Source organism: Maylandia zebra, linkage group LG14, assembly GCF_041146795.1.
Source record: "Maylandia zebra isolate NMK-2024a linkage group LG14, Mzebra_GT3a, whole genome shotgun sequence".
NCBI classification, from domain to species: Eukaryota; Metazoa; Chordata; class Actinopteri; order Cichliformes; family Cichlidae; genus Maylandia; species Maylandia zebra.
In genome coordinates, this window is record NC_135180.1 from 4437839 (window position 1) to 4458346 (window position 20508).

Genomic DNA, 20508 nt, shown 5'->3' on the forward strand with positions numbered 1-20508 from the left:
TGGTATGTTTGTTAATTGCCATTTGGTCCCTTGTAAGTTATAAGTGACCTGTATGAACCTCATATTCTATCAGTTGATGGTGATGGTGTACTGCATCTGGTGCAGCCTCCTGTTGAGCCAGACCAACATGCAGTTGTGAGTAATACTCCACAGATTATATGAGTTTACAGTAGAACAGCAATGTTGTTTATTTCTTTACTACAGGAAAATAATGAGGAAACATTGACAGCTGTTACAGAGGAGGAAGCAACAGAGACACTTTGAGGTTTACATCTTTTAATACTTTGTGTACAGGAAATACAGGCGACCAATAAAGCCAGTTGAACAAAAAATCTGTTTATTCTTCTTTCAACATGTTGAGGTGATGGGTCAAAAGAAATGATTGTGACATATGGTGTCTCTGACTGCTCTTCCATCTTGTATGTCCGTGGGAGGGTCAGGATGTTCATGGTTTGGATCACTGCTGATGTTTGGTTCAGAAGGACAGTGTTCTCCTCTAATTGTGGCAATGTTGTGAAGAATCACACATGCCACAATAATGTCACATGCCCTTTCTGGGGTGACCCTGAGTCTTTGCAGGCACTGGAACCGGGCCTTAAGCATTCCGATAGTCATTTCAATTCTGGCTCTTGTCCTGCAATTAGCCAGATTATATCGCTGCTGTGGGCCCGGTTCAGGGTCAGGGTAAGGGGTAAGCAAATAGGGTAAACATGGATACCCCCTATCACCAAGCAAGTAGCCAGTGAACTCTCCTAAGACAGAAGGATACACTTCAGTTCAAATGTCCCTGAAGCAATTGGTCTTTATATATTTTAAAGTATTCTCAACTCACCATGTCCAAATTTTGTGCTCAGTGTACATTCACGGAATATTTGTGAGTCATGAACAGAGCCTGGCCACTTGGCTTCCACATTTGTGATAATGTTGGCAGCATCACATATGATCTTCACAGTGCAGAGAACACAAATTAGCATCCATTACTATAATGAAATAATTTGATAGTTTGAAATGCTACAGGGAACTATGTACCTGTACATTAATGCTGTGGAAAGACTTCCTGTTCACATAGTCTCCTTCATTTACTGAAGGAGCAATGATTGGAATGTGAGTGCCATCTGTACAGCCAATCACGCCTGGGAACCCTGAAAATAAATGTAAAATTTAAGTAGTAGTCCAAGTATCACCACATCATGAATTAAGTTTTGGTCATCCTGATACCTGCAATTTTGTGGAATCCCTCTTTGATAAATCTTGTGGGTCTATGACCGGGGAACACCACAAACCAGTACAGGAGACGTTTCAGTGCAACTGTAACATTCCTGACTGCCCGACAGACGGTAGCCTTGGAAACGTGCTCAGCGTCACCAATATTATACAGAAAGCTCCCGTTTGCAAAAAACGAAGTGCAATACAAATAATATGGACAGAACTGAGAGGATGTCCGCGATGTCACATGCGTAATATATGGCCTGAGGATGTTATCCAAATAACTTATAGATTGTGCTGAAAAACGGTAACGTTCGCACAGACAATCATCAGGAAATGATAAAATGTCCAAACGCGCTCTGATCACTCTCTCCCGGCGGAGAGCTCTGCGGAGAATTTGGGCTTCACGATCTACTGGCTCTTCAAGGACGGGGCACGTCATGTCCGACACTTCCTACTGTCAGGTTTCCGACAAAGGGGCGGAGACAGTCAGGGTTAGTTGTAGTAAACCTGCTAGGGGGCAGGTTAGCTTCACGGAGTGTGTCGTCATAGGGACTCACTCAGGCTTCAGCTGAACTCGCTTTGTGAAACCGAAAACCCAGAGTTTTCGTTAACTCAGGGTATACTTACTCAGTTTTTCCACTAAACCGGCTTCCTGAAATAGGGCCCTGTTCTTTTCATTCAAAGTTTGTTGTTTTCTTTCAACTTCCTTTGTTTTCATTCAAATTCCATTCTTGTCATTCTAATTCTGTTGTTTTCTTTCAAATTCTGTTGTTTTCCTTCTAATTCTGTTGTTTTCGTTCAAATTTTGTTGTTTTCTTTCTAATTCAGTTCTTTTCATTCTAATTCTACTGTTTTCATTCTAATTCTATTATTTTCATTCTAATTCCATTCTTGTCATTCTAATTCAGTTGTTTTCGTTCAAAGTCCGTGGTTTTCCTTATAATCCAGTTCTTTTCATTCAAATTCCGTTCTTGTCATTCTAATTCTGTTGTTTTCTTTCAACTTCCGGTGTTTTCATTCAACTTCCATTCTTGTCATTCTAATTCTGTTTTTTTCTTTCAAATTCTGTTGTTATGTTGTTTTCTTTCAAATTCCGGTGTTTTCATTCAAATTCCATTCTTGTCATTCTAATTCTCTTTTTTTCTTTCAAATTCTGTTGTTTTCCTTCTAATTCTGTTGTTTTCATTCTAATTCTGTTGTTTTCATTCAAATTTCTGTTGTTTTCAGTCAAATTCCCTTCTTGTCATTCTAATTCTGTTTTTTTCTTTCAAATTTTGTTGTTTTCCTTCTAATTCTGTTGTTTTCATTCTAATTTTGTTGTTTTCATTCTATTTCTGTTGTTTTCATTCAAATTCCATTCTTGTCATTCTAATTCTGTTTTTTTCTTTCAAATTTTGTTGTTGTCCTTCTAATTCTGTTGTTTTCTTTCAAATTCTGTTGTTTTGCTTCTAATTCTGTTGTTTTCATTCAAATTTTGTTGTTTTCATTCAATTTCCATTCTTGTCGTTCTAATTCTGTTTTTTCATTCTAATTCAGTTCTTTTCATTCTAATTCTGTTATTTTCGTTCGAAATCCGTTGTTTTCCTTCTAATCCAGTTCTTTACATTGTGATTCTGTTGTTTTCATTCAAATTATGTTGTTTTCATTCAAATTTTGTTGTTTTCATTCAAATTTCATTCTTGTCATTCTAATTTTGTTGTTCTCATTCAAATTCTGTTTTCTTCATTCTAATACTGTTTTTTCATTCAAATTCTGTTCTTTTCATTCTTATTCTGTTCTTTTCCTTCTAATTCAGTTCTTTTCATTCTGATTCTTTTGTTTTCATTCTGATTCTATTGTTTTCATTCAAATTCCTGTGTTTTCATTCAAATTCCGTTCTTGTTATTCTAATTCTATTGTTTTCATTCAAATTTCTGTTTTCATTCATATTATGTTGTTTTCTTTCTATTTCTGTTGTTTTCATTCAAATTCCGTTCTTGTCATTCGAATTCTATTGTTTTCGTTCAAATTCTGTTGTTTTCCTTCTAATTCTGTTGTTTTCATTCAAATGATGTTGTTTTCGTTCTAATTCCGTTCTTGTCATTCTAATTCTGTTGTTTTCATTCAAATTCTTTTGTTTTCATTCAAATTCCTGTGTTTTCATTCAAATTCCGTTCTTGTCACTCTAATTCAGTTGTTTTAGTTCAAAGTCCGTTGTTTTCCTTCTAATCCAGTTCTTTTCATTCAAATTCCGTTCTTGTCATTCTAATTCTGTTGTTTTCTTTCAACTTCCGGTGTTTTCATTCAAATTTTGTTTTTTTTACTTGAAATTTAGTTCCTGTCATTCTAATTCTATTGTTTTCTTTCAAATTCTTTTGTTTTCCTTCAAATTTTGTTGTTTTCTTTCAACTTCCGGTGTTTTTATTCAACTTCCATTCTTGTCATTCTAATTCAGTTGTTTTCATTCAAATGATGTTGTTTTCATTGTAATTCTGTTGTTTTCATTCAAATTCTGTTGTTTTCATTCTAATTCTATTGTTTTCATTCAAATTTCTGTTTTCTTTCAACTTCCTTTGTTTTCATTCAAATTCCATTCTTGTCATTCTAATTCTGTTGTTTTCTTTCAAATTTTGTTGTTTTCCTTCTAATTCTGTTGTTTTCGTTCAAATTTTGTTGTTTTCTTTCTAATTCAGTTCTTTTCATTCTAATTCTACTGTTTTCATTCTAATTCTATTATTTTCATTCTAATTCCATTCTTGTCATTCTAATTCAGTTGTTTTCGTTCAAAGTCCGTGGTTTTCCTTATAATCCAGTTCTTTTCATTCAAATTCCGTTCTTTTCATTCTAATTCTGTTGTTTTCGTTCGAAATCCGTTGTTTACATTCTAATCCTTTTGTTTTCATTCAAATTCTTTTGTTTTCTTTCAAATTTTGTTGTTTTCCTTCTAATTCTTTTGTTTTCATTCTAATTTTGTTGTTTTCATTCAAATGTCTGTGTTTTCATTCATATTATGTTGTTTTCATTCTATTTCTGTTGTTTTCATTCAAATTCCATTCTTGTCTTTCGAATTCTGTTGTTTTCTTTCTAATTCTGTTGTTTTCCTTCTAATTCTGTTGTTTTCATTCTATTTCTGTTGTTTTCGTTCAAATTTTGTTGTTTTCTTTCAACTTTCTTTGTTTTCATTCAAATTCCATTCTTGTCATTCTAATTCTGTTGTTTTCATTCAAATTATGTTGTTTTCTTTCAAATTCCGGTGTTTTCATTCAAATTCCATTCTTGTCATTCTAATTCTGTTGTCTTCATTCAAATTATGTTGTATTCATTCTAATTCTGTTGTTTTCATTCTAATTCTTTTGTTTTCCTTCAAATTTTGTTGTTTTCTTTCAACTTTCTTTGTTTTCATTCAACTTCCATTCTTGTCATTCTAATTCTGTTTTTTTCTTTCAAATTCTGTTGTTTTCCTTCTAATTCTGTTGTTTTCATTCAAATTTCTGTGTTTTCATTCAAATTTCTGTGTTTTCATTCAAATTTCTGTGTTTTCATTCAAATTCTGTTCTTGTCATTCTAATTCAGTTCTTTTCATTCAAATGATGTTGTTTTCATTCTAATTCTGTTGTTTTCATTCAAATTATGTTGTTTTCATTCTAATTTTATTGTTTTCATTCAAATTCCCTTCTTGTCATTCAAATTCCCTTCTTGTCATTCGAATGTCGATGTTTTCTTTCAAATTCTTTTGTTTTCATTCAAATTCTGTTGTTTTCCTTCTAATTCTGTTGGTTTCATTCTAATTTCGTTGTTTTCATTCAAATTTCTATGTTTTCATTCATATTCCATTCTTGTCATTCGAATTCTGTTGTTTTCTTTCAAATTCTGTTGTTTTTCTTCTAATTCTGTAGTTTTCATTCAAATTTTGTTGTTTTCTTTCAACTTCCGGTGTTTTCATTCAACTTCCATTCTTGTCATTCTAATTCTGTTTTTTTCTTTCAAATTCTGTTGTTTTCATTCTAATTCTGCTGTTTTCATTCAAATTCTTTTGTTTTCCCTCAAATTCTGTTGTTTTCTTTTAACTTCCGGTGTTTTAGTATTTTAGTATTTAGTATTTATTTATTTATTATCATTGTCAAGAACAATGAAATTGCGTTTGGGGCTTCCATACAACCCAAAAAAAAGAAGAAAATAATAAATACCCCTTAAAACCCAAGTGTACATATTTAACCCAGTGTGACTCCAATGCAATAAGACAATCCTTAGCAATAATGTTCGTAGAAATTCAGACAAAGACCTGAGAAACATGACAAAATACAACAATGCAACCCATTCAATATTATTATACTGTGAGATATGATATCAGATATGATAGTTATCTATTTAAGAAAGAGGGGGGGGGGGCAGGAGGGGGAAGAGAATAAAGATATGATGCACCAATGCAGACCAGTTCATTGCTATTAAGAAGTTGGATATGGTTATTGTCCGTGAGAGGGGGGCAGAGAGTTCAGGAGCCTCACAGCCTGTGGATACAGGCTGTTGGCCAGTCTGGATGTTCTGGCCTGTATAGACCTGTACCTTCTCCCTGAGGGCAGCAGATGGAAAATGTGGCGCGCAGGGTGATGTTGGTCCCGCAGGATACTGCGGGACCATTCAACTTCCATTCTTGTCATTCTAATTCTGTTTTTTTCTTTTAAATTCTGTTGTTTTCCTTCTAATTCTGTTGTTTTCATTCTAATTCTGTTGTTTTCATTCAAATTCCTGTGTTTTCATTCAAATTCCGTTTTTGTCGTTCTAATTCGTTTGGTTTTTGTTCGAAATCCGTTATTTTCCTTATAATCCAGGGGCCTGTTCTTCGTACCTCGCTAAGTAAGTTAGCTGGATTAGATTGTTGACGATTTTGCGTGATCCTGGATCGTTCGGTTCCCCGAAGCTCATCCGGGACTTGCTGTCATAGCAACAGAGCCGTAAGCGTAAACCTGCTCGGGAGCAGGTTTACTTTATGTAAACAGGATTAGATCGCGGCCACGCAGGTATGTCCGCTTCATTTATACGAAAGCAACAGCGATATTCCACCACTGTTTCACCATAAATAAATAACATCAATGTAACTAAAGATAATGCAGCACTTGATCCTTTTATTGATGTCACACAGATACATACAGGTCATTTCCTAAAAAAGGGAAATGTACTATTAACATTCTATTACATGTATGTGATTATTACAGATGTAATTCATATTTCAGAGTAGTAATTGTAAATTACTTCGTGTAATCAAGATGAGAGACCACGGCTATAAAAGCGAAGGTGGATTTGGGAAGCCTGTCGCAGCCATGTCCTGTCCGTATACGCAAGCCACCCATTGCGGAAGGTGCAAGATTGATAAGGAGAGTCCTCAGAATTCAGCGTATATTGCGGGATAGACAGGATCCTTTAGCTCAGCGCGACAGTGTGCTCATTGAGAGATATCGATATTCCCGTGAGGGTATTATTTACATAACCAACTTGTTGACGAGGGGGTGCAGGACCACCACCTGTCTTTTTTTCCTCTGCCCTTTTCTTGGTTGCTGTTATGAACAAACTAACAGAGTATTACAGGCCAGTATTACCTTGCCAAGAGACGAAAAGCAATCTAAGAGATAAATATTACCATTCTGTAGAATACTCCTGTATTCCACTTTTACTTGTTCCCATGTTCTTGTGGGTCCTGTTGTGGCTCTAATGTGAAAGGGGATATAATATAACATATTATAATATAATATAATGCCATATGATATTGGACAATATAGTGTCATATGATAGATCTACCCTACCGCCTACTGGTGTTGGCCAGAGGGGCCGAAGGCGCGATATGGCAGCCTGGCTACAACCGTAGCTGCCTCCACCAGTGTGTGAATGTGGGAGTGAATGAATAGTGGTATCGTAAAGCGCTTTGGGTGCCTTGGAAAGCGCTATATGAACCCAATCCATTATTATTAGTATTATTATTAAATTACCTACGAGTTTGATTTGTCAGCAACTTTCTGCCAGCCCTCTCTCCTTGCTTCTGCAGCCTTTGCAGTTTTCTCTTGCATTTTAATTAAACTCTGAAACTCCTGAAATCCCTCACTCATGAGTTCTTGCTCTGCTGCCGGAAAATACCGAGCGCGCCCCTTCGACATTTTCGCCGACCAATCAGCGGGTTGCCGATCAATGTTTCTACTATCTTTTTTTTTTTGTTTTTTTTTGTTTTTTTTAAATGACATCAGAAACAGCAGTATGCGACATTACGTGATGGCAGAGCTTCAGTTCATCCTTTGTCATTTTTTTTTTTTTTTTTTTTTTTTTTAATAAATAGGACAGGGGGAATGAATGAGAGAGAGAGGGGGAGAGAAAGAAAGAAAACCAAAGGGGAGAAGAGACGGTGAGAAGGGGGGGGAAGAGAGAGAAAAAAAAACAAACTCCTGGGTCACCTGTATGGAGAAAAAAAAAACAAACAAACAAACAAAAACAAACAGAGGAGACAGCAAACAACAAAGAGCAACATAATAATAGAGAAAACAAAGCACCATCACAATAAACTAGCTAGTCATAGATATCAGTATTTACTAAGTAATAAACGATATTGTGCAGCACGCAAGATAGACAGCGCACAGTGTGCTTTGAGGCAGCAGCCAAGAAAGCTTTAGTCCGCGTCTGTGAATACCCATGTGTGCATACCTGTGTGGATCAGCATGCTTGCATTCCAAAGGTTTCTCCATGTAATGATCTGCTAGGGAGTGTGGGGGGGCCACAGCCCCGTCCTCCAGGGTGTGAAGCGGGTATGGAGGAGATCAAAACTCCAGACATCCAGAGGCCCCCAGAACACAACAGACCATGGAAGACCAACAGAGGGGCAGCTTGTTTCTACTATCGATGCGTAGCCCCTTTTACGACACCCAGTGATGTCACATTACTGCGTCCAGCTGTACTAATCGTCAACAGCAGGCGTGTTCGGGGAACCGGATTAGCGAGCTCACGGTTAGCGCGATGGTTTGGTCTTGGATGTGTCATTTGATCTTGGATGTAGTAAGCGACGTACGAAGAACAGGCCCCAGTTCTTTTAATTTAAATGTTTTTGTTTTCATTCAAATTTTGTTGTTTTCATTCTAATTATGTTGTTTTCATTCTATTTCTGTTGTTTTCATTCAAATTCTGTTCTTGTCATTCTAATTCTGTTGTTTTCATTCAAATGTTGATCTTTTCATTCTAATTTGGTTCTTTTCATTCTAATTCCGTTCTTGTGATTCTCATTCTGTTGTTTTAATTCTAATTCAATGTATTTCACAGCGCTTGAGGCCGAAATTCTGATGGCAGCCTATGCCGATAACATGCAAATTCCGCGGAAAAAAGTAACACAGCCACAGCTGCAAAAGAAAGGGAGCATGCATGGCAAAACATAGCCGACAGAGTCAATGCGTGAGTGTTAATTTAAACATTGATCTAGGGATTTCCACCCATTTAACACGTTATTTTATCATATGTTATTTTATTTGTTATTTTATACATTTTATTTTGTGATGTGATGTGAGCGCAGGTGCAACCCAACAGGCCCCAAACGTGCCTGGCAGCAAGTAAAAATGAAATATAAAAATATAGTCCAAACAGGTGAGGTGTAATTGTATTATGAGCCATAGTGCTTGGTCTGTTTGTCCGATGTAAATCAATTGCAGTTAGAGGCTACATTAATTTTCTTTCTGTAAGCACTTATTGAAATTATCTGAGCACATTACAAGTACATATTTGCTTACTCTGTATGCTCAAATGTGACCCGTTATAGCCAACAGAAAAAAAGCGGAGGCCCGAAAAACAGGTGGGGGTCCTCCACCACCACCACTCACAGAGGCTGAGCAGTTGGCCCTCAGCCAAAACAGTGGGCGCCCTGTAGCCGAAGGCATCTCTGCGGGGACATCCTCTGAGTCAATAATCCCGCAAGACACAAGTGCCTACATAGGGGGTAAATTCAAAATAATACATGATGTGCATACATCCTTTCTTCACAGTCACCTTTGCAGTGCTGCTCATTCATTTGATAAACTCTTTACCATAATGGATTATTTTGTAGTGAAGTTATTTTCCTACTGATTTTGCCTTCCCTCAGTCTTGGTTGTCTTTGAGAGCATAATGACAATGAAGTGTAAGGTGATTGGTATGTTTGTTAATTGCCATTTGGTCCCTTGTAAGTTATAAGTGACCTGTATGAACCTCATATTCTATCAGTTGATGGTGATGGTGTACTGCATCTGGTGCAGCCTCCTGTTGAGCCAGACCAACATGCAGTTGTGAGTAATACTCCACAGATTATATGAGTTTACAGTAGAACAGCAATGTTGTTTATTTCTTTACTACAGGAAAATAATGAGGAAACATTGACAGCTGTTACAGAGGAGGAAGCAACAGAGACACTTTGAGGTTTACATCTTTTAATACTTTGTGTACAGGAAATACAGGCGACCAATAAAGCCAGTTGAACAAAAAATCTGTTTATTCTTCTTTCAACATGTTGAGGTGATGGGTCAAAAGAAATGATTGTGACATATGGTGTCTCTGACTGCTCTTCCATCTTGTATGTCCGTGGGAGGGTCAGGATGTTCATGGTTTGGATCACTGCTGATGTTTGGTTCAGAAGGACAGTGTTCTCCTCTAATTGTGGCAATGTTGTGAAGAATCACACATGCCACAATAATGTCACATGCCCTTTCTGGGGTGACCCTGAGTCTTTGCAGGCACTGGAACCGGGCCTTAAGCATTCCGATAGTCATTTCAATTCTGGCTCTTGTCCTGCAATTAGCCAGATTATATCGCTGCTGTGGGCCCGGTTCAGGGTCAGGGTAAGGGGTAAGCAAATAGGGTAAACATGGATACCCCCTATCACCAAGCAAGTAGCCAGTGAACTCTCCTAAGACAGAAGGATACACTTCAGTTCAAATGTCCCTGAAGCAATTGGTCTTTATATATTTTAAAGTATTCTCAACTCACCATGTCCAAATTTTGTGCTCAGTGTACATTCACGGAATATTTGTGAGTCATGAACAGAGCCTGGCCACTTGGCTTCCACATTTGTGATAATGTTGGCAGCATCACATATGATCTTCACAGTGCAGAGAACACAAATTAGCATCCATTACTATAATGAAATAATTTGATAGTTTGAAATGCTACAGGGAACTATGTACCTGTACATTAATGCTGTGGAAAGACTTCCTGTTCACATAGTCTCCTTCATTTACTGAAGGAGCAATGATTGGAATGTGAGTGCCATCTGTACAGCCAATCACGCCTGGGAACCCTGAAAATAAATGTAAAATTTAAGTAGTAGTCCAAGTATCACCACATCATGAATTAAGTTTTGGTCATCCTGATACCTGCAATTTTGTGGAATCCCTCTTTGATAAATCTTGTGGGTCTATGACCGGGGAACACCACAAACCAGTACAGGAGACGTTTCAGTGCAACTGTAACATTCCTGACTGCCCGACAGACGGTAGCCTTGGAAACGTGCTCAGCGTCACCAATATTATACAGAAAGCTCCCGTTTGCAAAAAACGAAGTGCAATACAAATAATATGGACAGAACTGAGAGGATGTCCGCGATGTCACATGCGTAATATATGGCCTGAGGATGTTATCCAAATAACTTATAGATTGTGCTGAAAAACGGTAACGTTCGCACAGACAATCATCAGGAAATGATAAAATGTCCAAACGCGCTCTGATCACTCTCTCCCGGCGGAGAGCTCTGCGGAGAATTTGGGCTTCACGATCTACTGGCTCTTCAAGGACGGGGCACGTCATGTCCGACACTTCCTACTGTCAGGTTTCCGACAAAGGGGCGGAGACAGTCAGGGTTAGTTGTAGTAAACCTGCTAGGGGGCAGGTTAGCTTCACGGAGTGTGTCGTCATAGGGACTCACTCAGGCTTCAGCTGAACTCGCTTTGTGAAACCGAAAACCCAGAGTTTTCGTTAACTCAGGGTATACTTACTCAGTTTTTCCACTAAACCGGCTTCCTGAAATAGGGCCCTGTTCTTTTCATTCAAAGTTTGTTGTTTTCTTTCAACTTCCTTTGTTTTCATTCAAATTCCATTCTTGTCATTCTAATTCTGTTGTTTTCTTTCAAATTCTGTTGTTTTCCTTCTAATTCTGTTGTTTTCGTTCAAATTTTGTTGTTTTCTTTCTAATTCAGTTCTTTTCATTCTAATTCTACTGTTTTCATTCTAATTCTATTATTTTCATTCTAATTCCATTCTTGTCATTCTAATTCAGTTGTTTTCGTTCAAAGTCCGTGGTTTTCCTTATAATCCAGTTCTTTTCATTCAAATTCCGTTCTTGTCATTCTAATTCTGTTGTTTTCTTTCAACTTCCGGTGTTTTCATTCAACTTCCATTCTTGTCATTCTAATTCTGTTTTTTTCTTTCAAATTCTGTTGTTATGTTGTTTTCTTTCAAATTCCGGTGTTTTCATTCAAATTCCATTCTTGTCATTCTAATTCTCTTTTTTTCTTTCAAATTCTGTTGTTTTCCTTCTAATTCTGTTGTTTTCATTCTAATTCTGTTGTTTTCATTCAAATTTCTGTTGTTTTCAGTCAAATTCCCTTCTTGTCATTCTAATTCTGTTTTTTTCTTTCAAATTTTGTTGTTTTCCTTCTAATTCTGTTGTTTTCATTCTAATTTTGTTGTTTTCATTCAAATTTCTGTGTTTTCATTCATATTATGTTGTTTTCATTCTATTTCTGTTGTTTTCATTCAAATTCCATTCTTGTCATTCGAATTCTGTTGTTTTCTTTCAAATTCTGTTGTTTTGCTTCTAATTCTGTTGTTTTCATTCAAATTTTGTTGTTTTCTTTCAACTTCCGGTGTTTTCATTCAATTTCCATTCTTGTCATTCTAATTCTGTTTTTTCATTCTAATTCGGTTCTTTTCATTCTAATTCTGTTATTTTCGTTCGAAATCCGTTGTTTTCCTTCTAATCCAGTTCTTTACATTGTGATTCTGTTGTTTTCATTCAAATTATGTTGTTTTCATTCAAATTTTGTTGTTTTCATTCAAATTTCATTCTTGTCATTCTAATTTTGTTGTTCTCATTCAAATTCTGTTTTCTTCATTCTAATACTGTTTTTTCATTCAAATTCTGTTCTTTTCATTCTTATTCTGTTCTTTTCCTTCTAATTCAGTTCTTTTCATTCTGATTCTTTTGTTTTCATTCAAATTATGTTGTTTTCTTTCAACTTCCGGTGTTTTCATTCAAATTCCATTCTTGTCATTCTAATTCTGTTTTTTCATTCAAATGTTGTTGTTTTCATTCAAATTTTGTTGTTTTCATTCAAATTATGTTGTTTTCTTTCAACTTCCGGTTTTTTCATTCAAATTCCATTCTTGTCATTCTAATTATGTTGTTCTCTTTCAAGTTCTGTTCTCTTTTTTCTAATACTGTTTTTCCTTCTAATTCAGTTCTTTTCATTTTAATTCAGTTCTTTTCATTCTTATTCTTTTGTTTTCATTCAAATTCCTGTGTTTTCATTCAAATTCCGTTCTTGTCATTCTAATTCGTTTCGGTTTTTTATCGAAATCTGTTGTTTTCCTTATAATCCAGTACTTTTCATTAAAAAAATTTTGTTTTCATTCAAATTTTTTTGTTTTCATTCTAATTCTATTGTTGTCATTGTAATTCCGTTCTTGTCATTCTAATTTTGTTGTTTTCGTCCGAAATCCGTTGTTTACCTTCTAATCCTGTTGTTTTAATTCAAATTTTGTTGTTTTCATTCAAATTCCGTTCTTGTCATTCGAATGTTGATGTTTTCTAATTGTGTTGTTTTCATTCAAATTCCATTCTTTCATTCTAATTCAGTTCTTTTCATTCTAATTCCGTTCTTGTCATTCTAATTCTGTTGTTTTCGTTCGGAATCCGTTGTTTTCCTTCTAATCCAGTTCTTTTCTTTCTAATTCTGTTGTTTTCGTTCAATTTCCGGTGTTTTCATTCTGATTCTGTTGTTTTTATTCAAATTTTGTTCTAATTCAGTTCTTTTCATTGTAATTCTACTGTTTTCATTTTAATTCTATTGTTTTCATTCAAATTCCGTTCTTGTCATTCTAATTTTGTTGTTTTCGTTCGAAATCCGTTGTTTTCCTTCTAATCCTGTTGTTTTCATTCAAATTATGTTGTTTTCCTTCTAATTCCGTGGTTTTCATTCAAATTATGTTGTTTTCTTTCAACTTCCGGTGTTTTCATTCAAATTCCATTCTTGTCATTCTAATTCGTTTGGGTTTTTGTTCGAAATCTGTTGTTTTCCTTATAATCCAGTACTTTTCATTAAAAAAATGTTGTTTTCATTCAAATTTTGTTGTTTTCGTCCGAAATCCGTTGTTTACCTTCTAATCCTGTTGTTTTCATTCAAATTTTGTTGTTTTCATTCAAATTCCGTTCTTGTCATTCGAATGTTGATGTTTTCATTCTAATTCTGTTTTCTTCTTTCGAATTCTGTTATTTTCCTTCTAATTCATTTGTTTTCATTCAAATTCCATTCTTGTCATTCTAATTCAATTCTTTTCATTCTAATTCCGTTCTTGTCATTCTCATTCTGTTGTTTTCGTTCGGAATCCGTTGTTTTCCTTCTAATCCAGTTCTTTTCTTTCTAACTCTATTGTTTTCGTTCAATTTCCGGTGTTTTCATTCTGATTCTGTTGTTTTTATTCAAATTTTGTTCTTTTAATTCTAATTCAGTTCTTTTCATTCTAATTCTACTGTTTTCATTCTAATTCTATTGTTTTCATTCAAATTCCGTTCTTGTCATTCTAATTTTGTTGTTTTCGTTCGAAATCCGTTGTTTTCCGTCTAATCCTGTTGTTTTCATTCAAATTTTGTTTTTTTTCCTTCTAATTCTGTTGTTTTCATTCAAATTTCATTCTTGTCATTCTAATTTTGTTGTTCTCATTCAAATTCTGTTTTCTTCATTCTAATACTGTTTTTTCATTCAAATTCTGTTCTTTTCATTCTTATTCTGTTCTTTTCCTTCTAATTCAGTTCTTTTCATTCTGATTCTTTTGTTTTCATTCAAATTATGTTGTTTTCTTTCAACTTCCGGTGTTTTCATTCAAATTCCATTCTTGTCATTCTAATTCTGTTTTTTCATTCAAATGTTGTTGTTTTCATTCAAATTTTGTTGTTTTCATTCAAATTATGTTGTTTTCTTTCAACTTCCGGTTTTTTCATTCAAATTCCATTCTTGTCATTCTAATTATGTTGTTCTCTTTCAAGTTCTGTTCTCTTTTTTCTAATACTGTTTTTCCTTCTAATTCAGTTCTTTTCATTTTAATTCAGTTCTTTTCATTCTTATTCTTTTGTTTTCATTCAAATTCCTGTGTTTTCATTCAAATTCCGTTCTTGTCATTCTAATTCGTTTCGGTTTTTTATCGAAATCTGTTGTTTTCCTTATAATCCAGTACTTTTCATTAAAAAAATTTTGTTTTCATTCAAATTTTTTTGTTTTCATTCTAATTCTATTGTTGTCATTGTAATTCCGTTCTTGTCATTCTAATTTTGTTGTTTTCGTCCGAAATCCGTTGTTTACCTTCTAATCCTGTTGTTTTAATTCAAATTTTGTTGTTTTCATTCAAATTCCGTTCTTGTCATTCGAATGTTGATGTTTTCTAATTGTGTTGTTTTCATTCAAATTCCATTCTTTCATTCTAATTCAGTTCTTTTCATTCTAATTCCGTTCTTGTCATTCTAATTCTGTTGTTTTCGTTCGGAATCCGTTGTTTTCCTTCTAATCCAGTTCTTTTCTTTCTAATTCTGTTGTTTTCGTTCAATTTCCGGTGTTTTCATTCTGATTCTGTTGTTTTTATTCAAATTTTGTTCTAATTCAGTTCTTTTCATTGTAATTCTACTGTTTTCATTTTAATTCTATTGTTTTCATTCAAATTCCGTTCTTGTCATTCTAATTTTGTTGTTTTCGTTCGAAATCCGTTGTTTTCCTTCTAATCCTGTTGTTTTCATTCAAATTATGTTGTTTTCCTTCTAATTCCGTGGTTTTCATTCAAATTATGTTGTTTTCTTTCAACTTCCGGTGTTTTCATTCAAATTCCATTCTTGTCATTCTAATTCGTTTGGGTTTTTGTTCGAAATCTGTTGTTTTCCTTATAATCCAGTACTTTTCATTAAAAAAATGTTGTTTTCATTCAAATTTTGTTGTTTTCGTCCGAAATCCGTTGTTTACCTTCTAATCCTGTTGTTTTCATTCAAATTTTGTTGTTTTCATTCAAATTCCGTTCTTGTCATTCGAATGTTGATGTTTTCATTCTAATTCTGTTTTCTTCTTTCGAATTCTGTTATTTTCCTTCTAATTCATTTGTTTTCATTCAAATTCCATTCTTGTCATTCTAATTCAATTCTTTTCATTCTAATTCCGTTCTTGTCATTCTCATTCTGTTGTTTTCGTTCGGAATCCGTTGTTTTCCTTCTAATCCAGTTCTTTTCTTTCTAACTCTATTGTTTTCGTTCAATTTCCGGTGTTTTCATTCTGATTCTGTTGTTTTTATTCAAATTTTGTTCTTTTAATTCTAATTCAGTTCTTTTCATTCTAATTCTACTGTTTTCATTCTAATTCTATTGTTTTCATTCAAATTCCGTTCTTGTCATTCTAATTTTGTTGTTTTCGTTCGAAATCCGTTGTTTTCCGTCTAATCCTGTTGTTTTCATTCAAATTTTGTTTTTTTTCCTTCTAATTCTGTTGTTTTCATTCAAATTCTATTCTTGTCATTCGAATTCTGTTGTTTTCATTCAAATTCTGTTGTTTTCCTTCTAATTCTATTCTTGTCATTCTAATTCTGTTGTTTTTGTTCAAAATCTGTTCTTTTCCTTCTAATCCAGTTCTTTTCATTCTTATTCTTTTGTTTTCATTCAAATTCCTGTGTTTTCATTCAAATTCCGTTCTTGTCATTCTAATTCTGTTGGTTTTTGTTCGAAATCCGATGTTTTTCTTCTAATCCAGTTCTTTTCATTTAAATTTTGTTGTTTTCATCCAAATTTTGTTGTTTTCATTCAAATTCTGTTGTTTTCATTCTAATTCTGTTGTTTTCATTCAAATTTTGTTCTTTTCATTCTAATTCTGTTCTTTTCATTCAAATTCTGTTGTGCTCTTTCAACTTCCGTTCTTGTCATTCAAATTTTGTTTTTTCTTTCAAATTCTTTTGTTTTCCTTCAAATTTTGTTGTTTTCATTCTATTTCTTTTGTTTGCATTCAAATTCTGTTCTTGTCATTCTAATTCTGTTTTTTTCTTTCAATTTCTGTTGTTTTCATTCTAATTCTGTTGTTTTCATTCAAATTTTGTTGTTTTCATTCAAATTTTGTTGTTTTCTTTCAACTTCCGGTGTTTTCATTCTGATTCTGTTGTTTTCATTCAAATTCTGTTGTTTTCATTCTAATTCTGTTGTTTTCATTCAAATTTTGTTGTTTTCATTCAAATTCTTTTGTTCTCTTTCAATTTCCGGTGTTTTCATTCTGATTCTGTTGTTTTCATTCAAATTCTGTTGTTTTCATTCTAATTCTGTTGTTTTCTTTCAAATTCTGTTGTTTTCATTCTAATTCACTTCTTTACATTCTAATTCTGTTGTTTTCTTTCAAATTTTTTTGTTCTCTTTCAACTTCCGTTGTTTTCATTCAAATTTTGTTGTTTTCATTCTAATCCAGTTCTTTTCATTCAAATTCTGTTGTCCTCTTTCAATTTCCGTGGTTTTCATTATAATTCTGTTGTTTTTGTTCGAAATCTGTTGTTTTCCTTCTAATCCAGTTCTTTTCATTGAAATTCTGTTCTCTTTGTTCTAATTCTGTTGTTTTCTTTCAAATTCTGTTGTTCTCTTTACACTTCCGTTGTTTTCATTCAAATTTTGTTGTTTTCTTTCAACTTCCGGTGTTTTTATTCAAATCCCATTCTTGTCATTCTAATTATGTTGTTCTCTTTCAAGTTCTGTTCTCTTTTTTCTAATACTGTTTTTCCTTCTAATTCAGTTCTTTTCATTTTAATTCAGTTCTTTTCATTCTTTGTCACGGGTCACTGTCCGTTGGACCCAGTACGTTGAGTTTCATGTTTTTGTTATTCCATGTTTAAGGTTATTATGTTTTGGTTTTAGTTTGCATCAGGGATTGTGTTCTTGTTCTCTTGTTGTGTTTATGATGTTTATTATTTGAGTTTCATGTTTAAGGATTTGTTCTCGTTTGTATCTCACGTTTAGTTTAGTTCAGGTTCCATGTGTCATTCTGTCTGTCTCTCAGTGTCAGGTCTGCGTCTTGGTGTGGTGTTCTCATTTCCTGTTTTATTGTGAAGGTCTGCGTCTCATGTGAGTGTGTTCAGTTTTACCTCTGTCTCGTCTTGTTGATCATTCCCAGCTGTGTCCACCACCTGTGTGTAATTCCCCTGTGTTTTTCTAGGTGTATTTAAGTCATGTCCTCCGTTATTGTAGGGCTTGTCCGTCTGTGTATTCCACCCTGCCTCATCTGCGTTCCTACCATGTCTCACCCGTGTGTTCTCCCTGCTGTCCGCCGTTAGTCTCTTCTGGTCGTTCTCGTTAAGGTTTGTGCTCTGTAGTTTAGTTGATCCCAGTATAGTTTAGTTCTAGCTCCTTTTGTCGTTTGTATTTACTTTCATGTTTAATAAACCACCTTTACACCTTCACGACTGCCTGCATTTGGATCCTCCTTCATTTCCTCCACACGGCTCACCTCACTCGCCGTGACATTCTTATTCTTTTGTTTTCATTCAAATTCCTGTGTTTTCATTCAAATTCCGTTCTTGTCATTCTAATTCTGTTGGTTTTTGTTCGAAATCCGATGTTTTTCTTCTAATCCAGTTCTTTTCATTTAAATTTTGTTCTTTTCATTCAAATTTTGTTCTTTTCATTCTAATTCTGTTCTTTTCATTCAAATTTTGTTCTTTTCATTCAAATTTTGTTCTTTTCATTCAAATTTTGTTCTTTTCATTCTAATTCTGTTCTTTTCATTCAAATTTTGTTCTTTTCATTCAAATTTTGTTCTTTTCATTCTAATTCTGTTCTTTTCATTCTAATTCAGTTCTTGTCATTCTAATTCAGTTCTTTTCATTCTGATTCTGTTGTTTTCATTCTATCCATCCATCCGCTTTATCCAAGGCCGGGTCGCGGGGGTAGCAGCCTAAGCAGAGAGGGCCAGACCTCCCTCTCCCCAGCCACCTCCTCCAGCTTATCCGGGGGAATACCAAGGCGTTCCCAGGCCAGTCGAGAGATATAATCTCTCCAGCGTGTCCTGGGTCTGCCCCGGGGCCTCCTCCCGGTGGGACATGCCCGGAACACCTCACCCAGGAGTCAAAGGAGCTTGCAAAGAAAAGCGTCTGGACTTCTTCTCACCCAGGAGGCATCTTTGTCAGATGCCCGAACCACCTCAGCTGGCTCCTTTCGATGTGGAGCAGCAGCGGCTCTACTCTGAGCCCCTCCCGGATGGCCAAACTTCTCACCCTATCTCTAAGGGAGAGGCCAGCCACCCTTCGGAGGAACCTCATTTCTGCCGCTTGTATCCGCGATCTCATTCTTTCGGTCACTACCCACAGCTCGTGGCCATAGGTGAGGGTAGGGACGTAGATCGACCGGTAAATTGAGAGCTTTGCTTTTACACTCAGCTCCCTCTTCACCACGACGGACCGGTGCAGCGTCTGCATTACTGCAGCTGCAGCCCCAATCCGTCTGTCGATCTCTGGCTCCCTTCTCCCATCACTCGCGAACAAGACCCCGAGATACTTGAACTCCTCCACTTGGGGCAGGAACTCATCCCTGACCCGGAGTGGGCACTCCACCCTTTTCCGGCTGAGAACCATGGCCTCAGATTTGGAGGTGCTGATCCTCATTCCCGCTGCTTCACACTCGGCTGCGAACCATTCCAGTGCGAGCTGGAGACCCGATGAAGCCAACAGAACCACATCATCTGCAAAAAGCAGAGATGAGATTCTGAGGCCACCAAAGTGAAAGCCCACTCCGCCACTTGGCTGCGCCTAGAAATCCTGTCCATAAAAAATTATGAACAGAACCGGTGACAAAGGGCAGCCCTGGCGGAGCCCATCACCCACTGGGAACAAGTCCGACTTATTGCCGGCAATGCGAACCAAACCGTCAGGCGTCTCAGGAGGGGAAAGCGGTGCTCTACCTGCACTGTGTATAGTGTTGGCGGAGCACTGCTGACGTCGACTGAGAAAATTGTCAGGCGGTGGAAGGAATACTTCGAGGACCTCCTTAATCCCACTGACATGTCTTCCGAGGAGGAGCAAGAGTCTGGGGATGAGGGGAATGACCCGCCAATTTCTGGGGGCAAGGTCACTGAGGCAGTTAAACAACTCCTTGGTGGCAGATCCCCTGGTGTTGATGAGGTCCGCCCCGAGTTCCTGAAGGCCCTGGACGTTGTAGGGCTGTCCTGGTTGACACGCCTCTACAATGTTGCGTGGAGATCAGGGGCAGTACCCCTGGACTGGCAGACTGGGGTGGTGGTCCCCATCTTTAAGAAGGGAGACCGGAGGGTGTGTTCCAACTACAGGGGGATCACACTCCTCAGCCTCCCTGGGAAAGTCTATGCCAGGTTGCTGGAAAGGAGAGTTCGTCCGCTAGTCGAACCTCGGATACAGGAGGAACAATGCGGTTTTCGTCCTGGTCGCGGAACACTGCACCAGCTCTTTATCCTCTCAAGGATACTTGAGGGTGCGTGGTAGTTTGCCCAACCAGTGTACATGTGTTTTGTGGACTTGGAGAAGGCATTCGACCATGTCCGAAAGTCTTTTTCCATGGTCTCTCCGAACTCCTCCCACACCCGAGTTTTTGCTTCAGCCACTGCCCGAGCCGCATTCTGCTTGGCCTGTCGATACCTGTCGGCTGCCTCCGGAGTCCCACAGGCTAACCAAGCCTGATAGGACTCCTTCTTCAGCCTGGTGGCTCCCTTCACCTCTGGTGTCCACCATTTGGTTCGGGGATTACCATCACGGCAGGCACCAACCACCTTGCGGCCGCAGCTTCGGCAATTGAACGCTGAACATGGTCCATTTGGACTCAATGTCCCCAGTCTCCCTCGGAATGCTGTTGAAGCTCTGCCGGAGGTGTGCGTTGAAGATCTCGCGGACTGGGGCTGCTAGACGTTCCCAGCACACCCTCACTACGCGTTTAGGTGCACCGGGTCTGTCCAGCGTCCTCCCCCGCCATGTCTCCACTCTGATTCTGTTGTTTTCATTCAAATTCCATTCTTATCATTCTAATTCAGTTCTTTTCATTCTAATTCCGTTCTTGTCATTCAAATTTAGTTGTTTTCTTTCAAC

General features: G+C 36.5%; 2 long non-coding RNA genes across 2 annotated transcripts; both read right to left on the reverse strand.

The window, feature by feature from the left end:
* Window positions 1-259: 259 nt before the first annotated feature.
* Window positions 260-1394, reverse strand: LOC143421919 (uncharacterized). Its single transcript, XR_013101520.1, has 3 exons — window positions 1030-1394; window positions 833-944; window positions 260-752 (listed from the first exon to the last, which is right to left on the reverse strand). It is a non-coding gene; the product is annotated as an uncharacterized LOC143421919 (long non-coding RNA).
* An 8203-nt stretch (window positions 1395-9597) lies between these two features.
* LOC143421920 (uncharacterized) lies at window positions 9598-10732 on the reverse strand. Its single transcript, XR_013101521.1, has 3 exons — window positions 10368-10732; window positions 10171-10282; window positions 9598-10090 (listed from the first exon to the last, which is right to left on the reverse strand). It is a non-coding gene; the product is annotated as an uncharacterized LOC143421920 (long non-coding RNA).
* Between the last annotated feature and the right edge of the window lie 9776 nt (window positions 10733-20508).